Consider the following 11,827-nt stretch of genomic DNA (forward strand, 5'->3'; position numbering starts at 1 on the left):
GGTGGGTGAGGTGGGCAGGTGAGGTAGCAAGTGAGATGGAAAGGTAAAGTACACAGGTGAGGTGGATGAGTGAGGTTAACAGGTGAAGTGGTGAGTGAATTGGGCAGGTGAGGTGATAAGTGAGGTGGGAAGGTGAGGTGGCAGGTGAGGTGGTGAGTGAAGTGGACAGGTGAGGCGGACAGGTGAGTGCAGGTGAGGTAGGAAGGTGAGGTGGGCAGGTGAGGTGGCAGGTGAGGTGGGAAGGGTGAGGTGGCAGGTGAGGTGGTGAGTGAAGTGGACAGGTGAGGTGGCAGGTGAAGTAGGTGAGGGTGTTATAAAGCTGTGCTTTAGCACTGAGTATCAGCAGCAGGTGGAACGAAGAATCCACCTCACTAGGGCATCAGAGGCAGGACCCCAATCATTTTTTGCTGTGACTTCAGTGGTGCTGCAGACTCTGTCCGCATGGGGGAGTTAAGGAAGCTTGGGCTCCTCTGCCTGGCATTTGAAGGGTCAGGAGCTGCCTGGGCAGTGAGTGCCCATTGGGCCTCCACCTGGAGGTGGAGGGTATGTCAACCATGTGGTACAGTGGCTCCTCTGGAATGTGGGCAGCCACAGACTCAGACCCATTTGGAAGGACCGTACCCTAGCCAGTCAGGAACCTCACAGGGAGTCAGAGCCCATGGCAAGTCAACAAACACAAGACATGTGAGAACCCAGTTCCTTTGAAGGGGCAAGGACTGCTGAGAGGGACAGCACACACGAGCCACGTGTGGTTAAAATGATTCCCCTGTCAGGATGAAGACCTGAAAGGAACAGAGCAGCACCTGTGTCAGCCTGTACTCTTCTCCACCCACCCACCTGCCCACTCACGTCCCCTGGAGACCTAAGCGGCCATTCAAACTCCTGGACCCTCCTTGCAGTGCATCTCAGGAAGCAACAGTGCCCCCTTCCCAAGTCTCCAGATCCTACATCACTCGAGCCCTCGCTTTCTCTCACTGCACACTAAACAAATTTCCTACCAGCAGAAGGAAATCTCCCACCTTGTAATCCCCCTAAAGCAATGCCATTGTGGTTTTCAGGCTATGCATGCCTCGCATTTTAGAGCTGATGAAAGAGAATAGAGGTGTTAGCACATTCCATGAAAGAACAGGAAGGAATGGGACAGGATGGAAGAGGGTGGGATGGGATGGAGTAGGGTCTGTCAGAATGAGTGACATCTGGGGTGCCATCTGCTTCCATCGCCATATTGTCAGCCTATTCCACTTGGTCTTAGGACCAAAATGTTGCTTTGTTGTGGTGTTGGTGTTTTTTATTCAGCACTGGGATTTGAACTTAGGTCCTCACACTTGCTAGGCAGGTATTCTACTACTTGAGCCACTCCACCAGCCCTTTATTGTGTTGGGTTTTTTGAGATAGGGTCTTGCAAACTATTTGCCCAGGCTGGCTTTGAACCACGATCCTCCTGATAGTTGTCACCTGAGTAGCTAGGCTGCCAGGCGTGAGCCACCAGAACCTGGCTGCTTTGTTTTTTTCTTGTGGTCATGGAGGTCACTGTGATCACATGTGTCGATCAGAACACATGTAGGGAGCACTATGTTTTATGAAGACATGCCAGAAATGGTCCCTTTAAAATCAGAACAAGACAAGGCGTGCATTTGTATGCAGCATTGTGCAGGAGGTCCCGACCAGCACAGTAAGACAAGAAAAACATAAATAAACCTTACAAGGACTGAAAAAGAAGAAGTAAAGCCATCATTATTCACAGCTCTTCTGACTGGCAACACAGAACCCCGAAGTACAGAGGTCAACTTGCAGTATAAATAAGACAGCATTTCTAGATACAAGGTCCAACCCCTCAAATTGGCAGCATGCCTCAGTCCAGCAACAAACATATCAAAATATATCACTTTAAAAATACACATTTACAACAGAGAAAAAAAGCAAATACTGAGAATAAGTCCAACCCAAAATGCGCAGGACCTTCCCAAAGATAACTACCTGTTGTCAGTAAAGGTAATGAAAGCCGACTAGAGAAATCCAGAAGAAAGACACGGTGTCATAAAACCTGGCAATCCTCCCCAACTAATCTGTAAACCTAATGCAATTTCAATAAAAATTCGGGTGGGAGTTTTCACAAAATTTAACAAACCTGTGAAGCTAATGTGAAAGAGTGAACAGTTGAGGAAAGTCAAGGATACTTTGAAGAAGCAGAAAAAGAAGAGACTGAGGCATTGCTTACCTCAGGCTGGGGCAGAAGCTTGGATCTTGGAACCGTGGAAGAAAACTAAACCTCCTGCCCCAAAGTCAGTGCTAGCTACATCCTACCTCCACCACCTGGGACAGGACAGGGACACCATTACAGACCAGCAGGGTGACTGTAGTGTCATCATGAGGTCAGGGTAACTGGGAGTCAGTGGAGAAAGAGAAGAGATTGGGTTGACACTTCACTGCTTCATGTCATCCAACTGAGGACAGAATAAGTGCCACCCTGAGCTCCCCTACCTCTGATACATTGAGATACAGAAACAACTACAGAACCAGGTCATCTCAAGGGCCCAGGCACCGCCTTTGCTACGAGCTGAGGATGTGGGTTTGCATACACTGTAGTTAGAACGTGCGAACAGGCTTTGAGTGTGTCACCAAGGTCCACGTGTTGGGAGCTCGGTCCTCACTGTGCTGATGTGAGGGGTAGTGTGGAACTTTGATGAGGAGGAGTCTACTGGGAGGTGGTTAGGTCATTGGGGTGCTGCCCTCAGCAGTTAATTAGGTCATTGGGGTGCTGCCCTCAGAAGTTAATGTATTTCTTGCAGGACCCCAGACAGCTTCCATGAGAGCAGGTCGTTATAAAAGAACAAAGTTGGTCCTGAATGCTTCTGCCATGTGATCTCTCCCACCATATTGTAATGTAGCTAGAAGACCCTTGCTAGAGGCCAAACCGGTGGGGCTACTGCCTCCAAAAGTGTGAGATAAATACATTTCTTTTCTTTGTAAAGTACCTAGGTTTAGGTATTTTATTACAACAACAGAAAACAGACTGATGAAACATAGAAAGGAGCATGTAGATCTGCGAGCTACATCCAAGAAATGGCCAGGCCTTCTCATCCAGTTCCATAAACTCCAGAAGGGGCAGGCCTCCCTCTGGGAGCTCATGGACCACCCCAGAAAGACCATAGAGTATTCAGAGAGCCACAGCTACTTCCCAAAGTTACCAATATGATGGACTTTCAAGTTCCCTGTGTTGGGAAAGAGGCATGGAGAAGACTGCAGATCGCCCACACGGGGCTCTCTCCCAGGGGTAGAAACACTGGGATCCAGGAAGAATCACTCCTCTGTCACACACATAAATACATATCGAGTGGATTAAATGTTTAAACGTGAAAAACCAATAATGCAATTTCTTTCCAAATAAAACACAGGAAACCCCACCTTCAGAGCAAGAGGTATTTTTTTAAACAAAACGTGAAAGAAAAGTCATTTTAAAGGACTTGATATCTTGATTACATTAGAACAAGAGCTTTCTTCTAAGATTGTCTTATGAGACACCATAATCAAAGTAAGAATGCAAAGTGTTTATAATTCATATGCTTCAGTCTGCTCTAGCTGCCACAGTGAAGTATCTCAGATTGGAGACTTAAACTGCAGAAATGTATTTTCTCACGGCTCAGGAATCTGGAAGTCTGGGATCAGGATTCCAGTGGGGTCAGTTTTGGTAAAAACTCTCTTGCTGGCTCTGCTTGGTTGCCATCTCACAGTGTCCTTTTCTCAGCACAGTCCCATGTAGAGAAAGTTGGGCCAGAGAGCTCTCTGGTGTCTCTTCTTATAAGTGCACTAACCTCACCAAAACCAGGGCTTCACTGTAATGACCTCATTTCACTTTAATACTTCAGTAGAGACCTTATTTCCAAATATAAACACTGGAGGTTTGGAGTTCAACAAATGAATTTGAGGGTGCACAAGTGTTCAGCTCGTGACACACATAGCCATTAAACAACCAATGTCCAGACTGTCGATTTCTACAGATCAGAAAGATGAACTGATGTCTGGCCCAGGCATCCTCCAACACCAGGGATGAGATCTCAGAAGTTTGGTCACAGACCTGTCTGCGATGCTTAGGAAGTCTCTCACTAAGAAATTGTTTATGGTAGTGGGATTTAGAGGCATGAAAGGTGGAAAGGTGGGGGATGGTCCCAGCCACAGGCAATGGACAAGGCATACACCCAGCAATGACAGATCATTACTACTAACAGTGGGGGAGAGTAAAGAGCCAAAGGGAATTTGCAGAGTGTGAGTCAACGATGATGTGTACAAGAATTTATGTTTACTTCATGATGCTGTTGAACTCATTATGGTGGTTGGCTATGAAGATAAAGAACAGTTAAAACATGACAGAGACAAGATGGGAAGTAAAATCAGCAAGACCTGTCCATGACTAGGTGTGTGGGATAAGGAAGATAACAAGTGAAGGGTAACTCCCATACACCTGGAATGAGCCACTGGCTAGGTTACAGTTCCATTTCCCAACATAAGTTGAAACCTGGTTTTGGTAATGCAGGTGTGTAGGTACATGAGACCATCCTGAGCAGGCATGCAGTGGGTTCTGTGGCTCAGGCAGCTGCCATGAATCCCTCACTCAACAAATCATTTAACAACTGATCACTGAGGAGTCCCTCTGAGGTCAACCTCCTGGGCTCTGGCTCTTTTCAGGGCTCTTCCCCGGGCCCCATGCTCCATGTGTGGCCTCTCTAGGACTCAGCCCTCTGTCCACTAAGGCTTGTTTCCAGGTGCCACTTGCCCCACCTGCCTTTCCCTCTTTTTTACCTGCTCCATGGATTCCCTGGAGCACTGCTGAGAATAGGTGCAAGAGAATTTGGAGCAAAATGATCACCATTGGTATCCAGGCTCTGGATCTCCATGAGCTGCATTGAGGGTGGGCACTTACAAATCTCTCTGAGCCTGAAAAGTGAAGATTACATAACGAAGCTATTCTAACAGTTCCCCACAAGCTTAATGAAGTCAAGCAAAGCTTTTTGAAATCTGTTTATACCCTCAGCCTGCAAAAATACTTTGTAGGATGCAGATATGTGAGTTGTTATCGTTTTCATTTCTGTGTTCTCAGATATCTGACCTCTCTTTCATATCATTGTATAAACATCAGCCTTTCCTTTTGCCTCATTTATAGACACTACATGAAGTATTCCTGTAATTCTACCATAGCTTCCACACGCCCGTTATTTTTTTCATGTATCTTACATACCATGTGAATAGGAGACTGAGGGAGTCTCCTGGAGTGTTTGGAGCAAGTGGATGGCCAGAGGTGATTAGACCTAGGATGTCACCAGCAGATTGAGGAGCACGGTTATGTTACCTTTGGTATCTGGCTGCCTAGATGCCTTGAGAAAGAAGCAAGGACCTCCCATGGTGGCAATCTGCTTAGAACCAGTCCTTTGAAGTCACTAGGGCCTCATAAAAACATGGCAGCCATGGTGGACTCTGTGATGAGATGGCTGAAGGACTCACCAGAAAGCCCATGGAAATAAACCTTTGGGCTCCTCAAACTGTCACCTTTGACTTGAGTCCTCTGTCACACAGACTCTTGACTCTTGGTTCAAGTACTGGTAGAATGGCCATTAGCCTCAGGGACACAATCAAGAGGAAGTTGTGTTGGGGATGGCTTTAGTTTGCCCTGATGGGACAGATTCTGTAATCACAGCCTCTTCTCTGCATAGTCTAGTTATGACTAGGGTGTTTGTTGTGGTTTTGCTATGAAATATCCCCAACAGGCTAATGTGTTGAAGTCTTGGTGCCCAGCCGGTGGTGTTATTTTGCCAGGTGGGACCTACCTGGAGGAAGTAGGTCACAGTGGGTATGACATTTAAGGTTAGAGACCTGGTCTGCAGTCCTTTTCTCTTTCTCTGCTTCCTGGTCACCACGATCTGAAATGCTTTACTCTACCATGACATCTTTGCCTTGATGGATTGACACCGTGTGACCATGAGACAAAATAAATCTTGCCTTCACTTAAGTTGTTTATGTCAGTATTTGGTTACAGTAAGGCAAAGACTGACTAACACAGTATTAGCATCCTGTGTCCACTATAATAAATATCATAGACCAAGTGGTTTAAACAATGGACATTAATTTCTCACGGTGCTCAAGGCTAGAAGTTTGGGATGGAGATGTCTTGGGGCTGGTTCCTCCTAAGGCCTCTCTCCTTGGCTTGTAGGTACCTCTTCTCCCTGTCTCCTCATGCCATCTTTCCCCAGTGTGACCGTCCTACCCTTATCTTCTTGTCAGGACAGCAGTCTAATTGGATTAGGGGCCACTCTGCTGACCTCATTTTAACTTAATCACCTCTTTAAAAACCTTATCTCCAAACACCAGCACACTCTGAGGTCCTGGGAGGACAAGGAAAAGCCAATATAGGTACTGGCTTGCCATATTACAGAATTCTTTTCAGTACAGAGACCTGGGACTCCCAACCCCTTTCCAACACAGAGCCTGCACTGTCACATGGCACAAATAATGATGGGAGATGGAAGCTGTGATGGTGGGGTCAACCCTCACTACCCCTTTAAGGGCTGGGGCTAAAAGGCAGCCAAGTTGTCTCTCTTCCTCCCTGTTGTCTGATAGGGCTTGCAATGGTTGAAAAACGACCTCCCTTGGAGCCAGAAGGAAAGAAAATGCCAGGGGAGTGGCAGGGTTGACGGATTACAAATTTCAGATAGGTCACCCTTCATCTGTTGTGAGTTATCAGCCGCTTCTGCTATGATTTCTTGCCATGGGAGAAGTGAGAGTTTTTTCTGCAGATGAAGACCTCACAAAGTTGGATGATGCTGAATGTGTGGTCCTATTCCACCAGGACTCGGGCTCTGCACTTGCTGGTACCTTCTCCCTTCCACTATCCTGGAGACACATCCCATGGATGGCTTCTGGTAGGGAAGACATGAGGGGGGCCCTGGAGACAAGGTAAGAAGTGGCCCATCCTCCAACATTCCCAAAGGAAGCAGTGGCTCCATCAACACCTCACCCTTGAGATCCACTATCTGAGAAGCCACCAACATGCTCCACTCTGTGCCAGACAGGTCACTTTGGGGAACAGCTGGTGCCTCTCATTGTGGAAATGCAGAACATACTAGCCATGAAAATGGTCTTCTCTATTTCATTCAAATTCAGGGTCTGGGCAAGAGTCCAGAGGCTAGGACACAGCTCAAGTTCTTTCTTACATTAAGTAACAAGGGCTCAGGAGAGATGCCATCATCTCATGAATGGGAATTCGTATCCCAAGGAACAAGCTACATGGCCAACCTCAGAGCCCAAAGGATCACAACAAAAGTTGTGATTACATCCCCTGTAGGTGGAGGTGCTCCAAATGGACTGCTAAGTGCTTCCTGTGGCCCACAGCAAGGGTCACACACTGTAACTCTGCAAAGCTGTGACCCTGAGGGCGCCTCTCAGCGGATGGGCAGTGGTGACCTCTGTCCAACAGACCTGAACTCACACAAAGATGCACCTGTGGCACGCAGGCAAGGAAAGATGCCCAACTCCAGCCCAAGCTCCTTTCCCATGGAAATTCCAGAGGACGACTGCAGGACTAGAATGTACCTAAAACATGGGTACATGGGGAGGGGTACTCCCCCCTGTCCCTACCCTGCTCCGTCAGCATACGTATCAACAGGAAATGCCTCTGCCGTGCTGTGGCCATGTTTTCTGGAAGGGTCTTGGATCAGGCTCTGGATTTCCCCCAGTGTGTTCTGCAGCTACTAAATGAACAAAGGGCCCCCCACGGTCCTGTACACTTAGGTCAGCTGCTACCACAGAGTTATACAGCTTGTGAAAGCTACTTCCCATATATCTACGGGCCAGTTGGGGGATTGGCTGGCCCAGGCTGTCCTAAACAGGGCTAGGAACCTGGTCTGATCTACATGGCTTCCTGGTGAAACAGAGAAAAGCCAATCACAACACATTTCAGATCTTGTTTGGTCATGTCCTCAACCATTCTATCCCTAGAGCAAGCCATCTGGCCACCACCAATAAAGCAGAAGTCACAGAGCAGCTGCCATATTGAAACAGGACACTACTGCAAAGGGATGACCAGTTGAGACTCAAATTCAATTGGTAACAGAATCTCAGTGGCTCCTTAGAGACCCACAATGCACCACTGAATGGCAAAATCTCTAAGACACCCCACAGTGATAAAGCCTGCTTCACACATCCCAGCATTCCCATATTCCGAGAACACCTGTTATCATCCACATGAGTAGTTTCTGCAGAACACACATTGAGAGAAATGGGCATGACCTAGATGAGGGAGAATTTGTAACAAGTTCCCCTACCTCCATCAGAACTTCATTGCTTCCTGGTCTGTGAAGCCACTGACCTCTCTCCACCCCCGCAGCCCCTACTAGAGGATGAGATCTGTCCTACCCACCTGTAAGGTTGGGAGGGATATGAGCTGAGATGACAAGTATGAGTACCCTGGCAATGGCAGAGTGATTGGGCATGTCTGTCACCAAAATGAGAGACAAGGTGCCCAGGGTTTGAAGAGGAAATGTTGGGCTGGACTGGTCCCCAGAACTCACCAGGAGCAGAGCTAGTGATCCTGTTGTTTCTAGACTTTTTGTCTGATCATTCTGTCTTGCTAACATTCCAATATATGTGCCACCAATTGTGTCAGCTTCTTTACAGGGTGTGTGATATTCAATAAGTATTTCAGATGAGGAAATGTGCACTTAAGTACCAAAGCCATCCCTATGTCACTGAACAGCATGGGTGTCCCTGTCGGGAAGTGTAGATTCTGGTCACTGTCCCTCTGTAGAAAACCTCCAGTGCTGGGGTCCACAGGGATCCCAAGCTGTCTCTCTAGGGTGGTTGACTTCATTCCAGATGAGGATTTGAGCACATGCTCAAATGGCTGCAGTAACAAACAAGCCCAAATTTCAGAGGCTCACGAAGTTCCAGTTTCTCCTCTCACCCAGGGCCAGCATGGCTCTGTTCCACGTGTATTTCATTCTCTGATGAGACTTCCTCATGGCACTGGGACTAGCAAGGCCAGATTGGAACTTGTGCTGCATCAGAAAACTTCTCAGCTGAGAGAATGCCTGAATGTGCTCTTGGTCCCTTGGCCTACCATGTCATGTGGCCACGTTCCCTGGCCACGGTGGTGGAGGTGGCTCCTCTGTCAGGAAGGCCATGGTCTCTCGGCAATGGGTCAGAAGGGAAGAAGTCAACAGTCTGCACACTCCCAGAAGCCAGCAAACCTGCAGGCCCCCCGGAACATGGGGGGCTGACATGAGGAAGACAGTGGCTGTCAAACTTGACGGGCAGAAATTTAGCTCCTTGGTGGAGAAAAATTCATGGTGGAGGGTGTTCATCACCAGGGATGGATGCCACAACCAGAGCCACAACTAGGAACTTATGAACCACAAAACATCATCCTTCTCAGTTATGGTGGCTTCAAGTCCAAGGTCAAGGTGCTGGCAGAGCAGGTCCTGTGTTTGATTCACAGATGGCGCCAATTTGCTGTGTCCTCACAAGGTGGCAGGCAGGGCAGCTCACCAGCCCCTTTTACAAAGACATGATCCCATGCATTGGGATCTAATCTGCATGTCCTAGTCACCCTCACCCCCCAGAACCATCACTAGTGGGGTCAGGATTTCAATTTAGGGGCAGAGGAGGCATCTTTCATCATTCCCATCAGCAATTCGTGTGGGACCTGGACTCTGAGCTCTCTGCACAGGCTGTGTCCTGCTGGGATTGTGCACAAAGTGGCAGAGAAGCAAGCGGACTCTCTCCTCCCGTCACATCTCCCTCTCAGCACTTCACTCCTGACAGCAGATGTGGGGGTTCCCACACACACCAGACAATTCTCCAGCAGCTCCAACAGGTATCCCATAATTTAATTCAATCCTGACACTACCTGGAGACTGAGTCAGGTTCCATCACCTGAGGGCCAGCCCCATGGTTGCCCCACTTCAGATTGCAAGTCTGGCCATCTACAGCTTCTGTCCAACTAACTACAGATAGCACACCTAGACACCCCAACTTCAGGTTATATTCTCCTGCTAGACCAGCTCACAGAGCTCAGGGAAACATGCATGCTTATCAATTTACTGTGCTAATAGAGGACGTTATAAAGGATATTGACAAACAGGTAGAGAGATGCATGGGGCAAGGTCTGGAAAGGGGCACAAATCCCTGATGTCCCCTCTGGGTGCACTGCTACCCATGCACTCTGACATCTTCAGCAATCCAGAAGCTCTGAACCCCGTATTTCAGGGATTTCTACAGAGGATTTGTTGTGTGGGCATGATGGGTTTTTATCTCAACCTCCACCTTCCCCTCCTTGGGAGGTAGGGGTGGGGTAGAGCTCAGAGTTCCAAACTTCTAATCCTGGCTCTGTCTTTCTGGTGACCATCCCCCATTCAGAGCCACCAAAAGTCACCTAATTAAAACAAAAGGTGTCCCCCTCTGTCATGCAGGACATTTCACAAGATTTCAGAACTCTGTGTCAGGAACTGGGGACACAGACCAACAGATTATTCTTACTATTTCAGAGAGTTTTTATGTAATTAGAAGCCAAAGACCCTGTACTATGAAATACCAGAGTTCAGAGACTCAGGTTCTCTCCCACACACATGTCACAATTATCTGGCAGAGGATGATCCCTGAGCCATCTTCACCAGGCCCCTCCTGTGCCAGAAACCTGCTCCTGGGCTGAGGTCATGACAGTCACAGGGGCAGAAGTGTCCACATCTCTGTGAGCCACGGCAACAACACAAGGAAGATTCTGCTGGCACCTGAATGCCCTCAAGGGCCGACCAGTTCTCTGCAAAATAGAAATTTCAGACAGAAGGTAAAAAAATCAAAGCTGAGCTGAGTTGTGTGAGTGTCTTCAACAAAAGGGCTGTATCTTCTCGAGCTACTTAGAGTTGTGGCAAGGTGGACAGTTCCACTGTCAGCGAGAGCCTCTGGCTGTGTCTGCTGTGAAATCCCACATACACGGAAGTATAAAGAAAGGAGCCAGGCAGTCACCTTAAAAGCCATCACCAACACAGGCTAGGCCCCAAGTGTGTGTGAGTTCCCTTGACGCCCACCCTGTGACTGAGGGCACAGCACAGCTCTCCACCCCCTGGGGTGGCACCCAACACATGCCGTCCTCTGCACGGGCTTGTCCTCCTGCAGGTGAGGAGACCTGTCCATGTTTGCATGCTGACCAGCCAGGCCTCTCCCCAATGCCCCCACATACATTCACACCCCACATGTCATAAACATGTTTACACACACCACACACAGCCTGTGCATATCTAATCATGATTACACACACCATATATAAAATACACAAGTCTATACACACTCCACTTACACACACACACAAACCACATGTGTGCTTATGGACACGTAAACTTACCATGTATCCATAGATATATATATAACATGCATGTTAATACACACTTCTTATGCACAGCTATATATCTGTTTATACACATGCATCAGTCTATGCACCTATATCATGTGCCTGTTTACACATACACCACCGTGTATGTGCACATATGCATCGCCTAGTGTTTGCACACAAACCACATGCATGTACGTGCACAGATGCACTGTGTAATCTTTGTTTACCCACAGACCACATGAATGTGTCTGCACAACCCCCCCCACACACACACCATATGCACATTGTATCTGGGTCCACATGCATCTCATGTACATGTTACACAGACTCACGCACACACTGACTCACACTTGCACACCCACACATCTCATACACAATTTTATCTACAAACTCATGCACACATTCACACATATGTACACATACCCCACACCTCCCTCCCACACACACGGTCTC

This window comes from Castor canadensis, chromosome 7 (assembly GCF_047511655.1).
Source record: "Castor canadensis chromosome 7, mCasCan1.hap1v2, whole genome shotgun sequence".
NCBI lineage: Eukaryota > Metazoa > Chordata > Mammalia > Rodentia > Castoridae > Castor > Castor canadensis.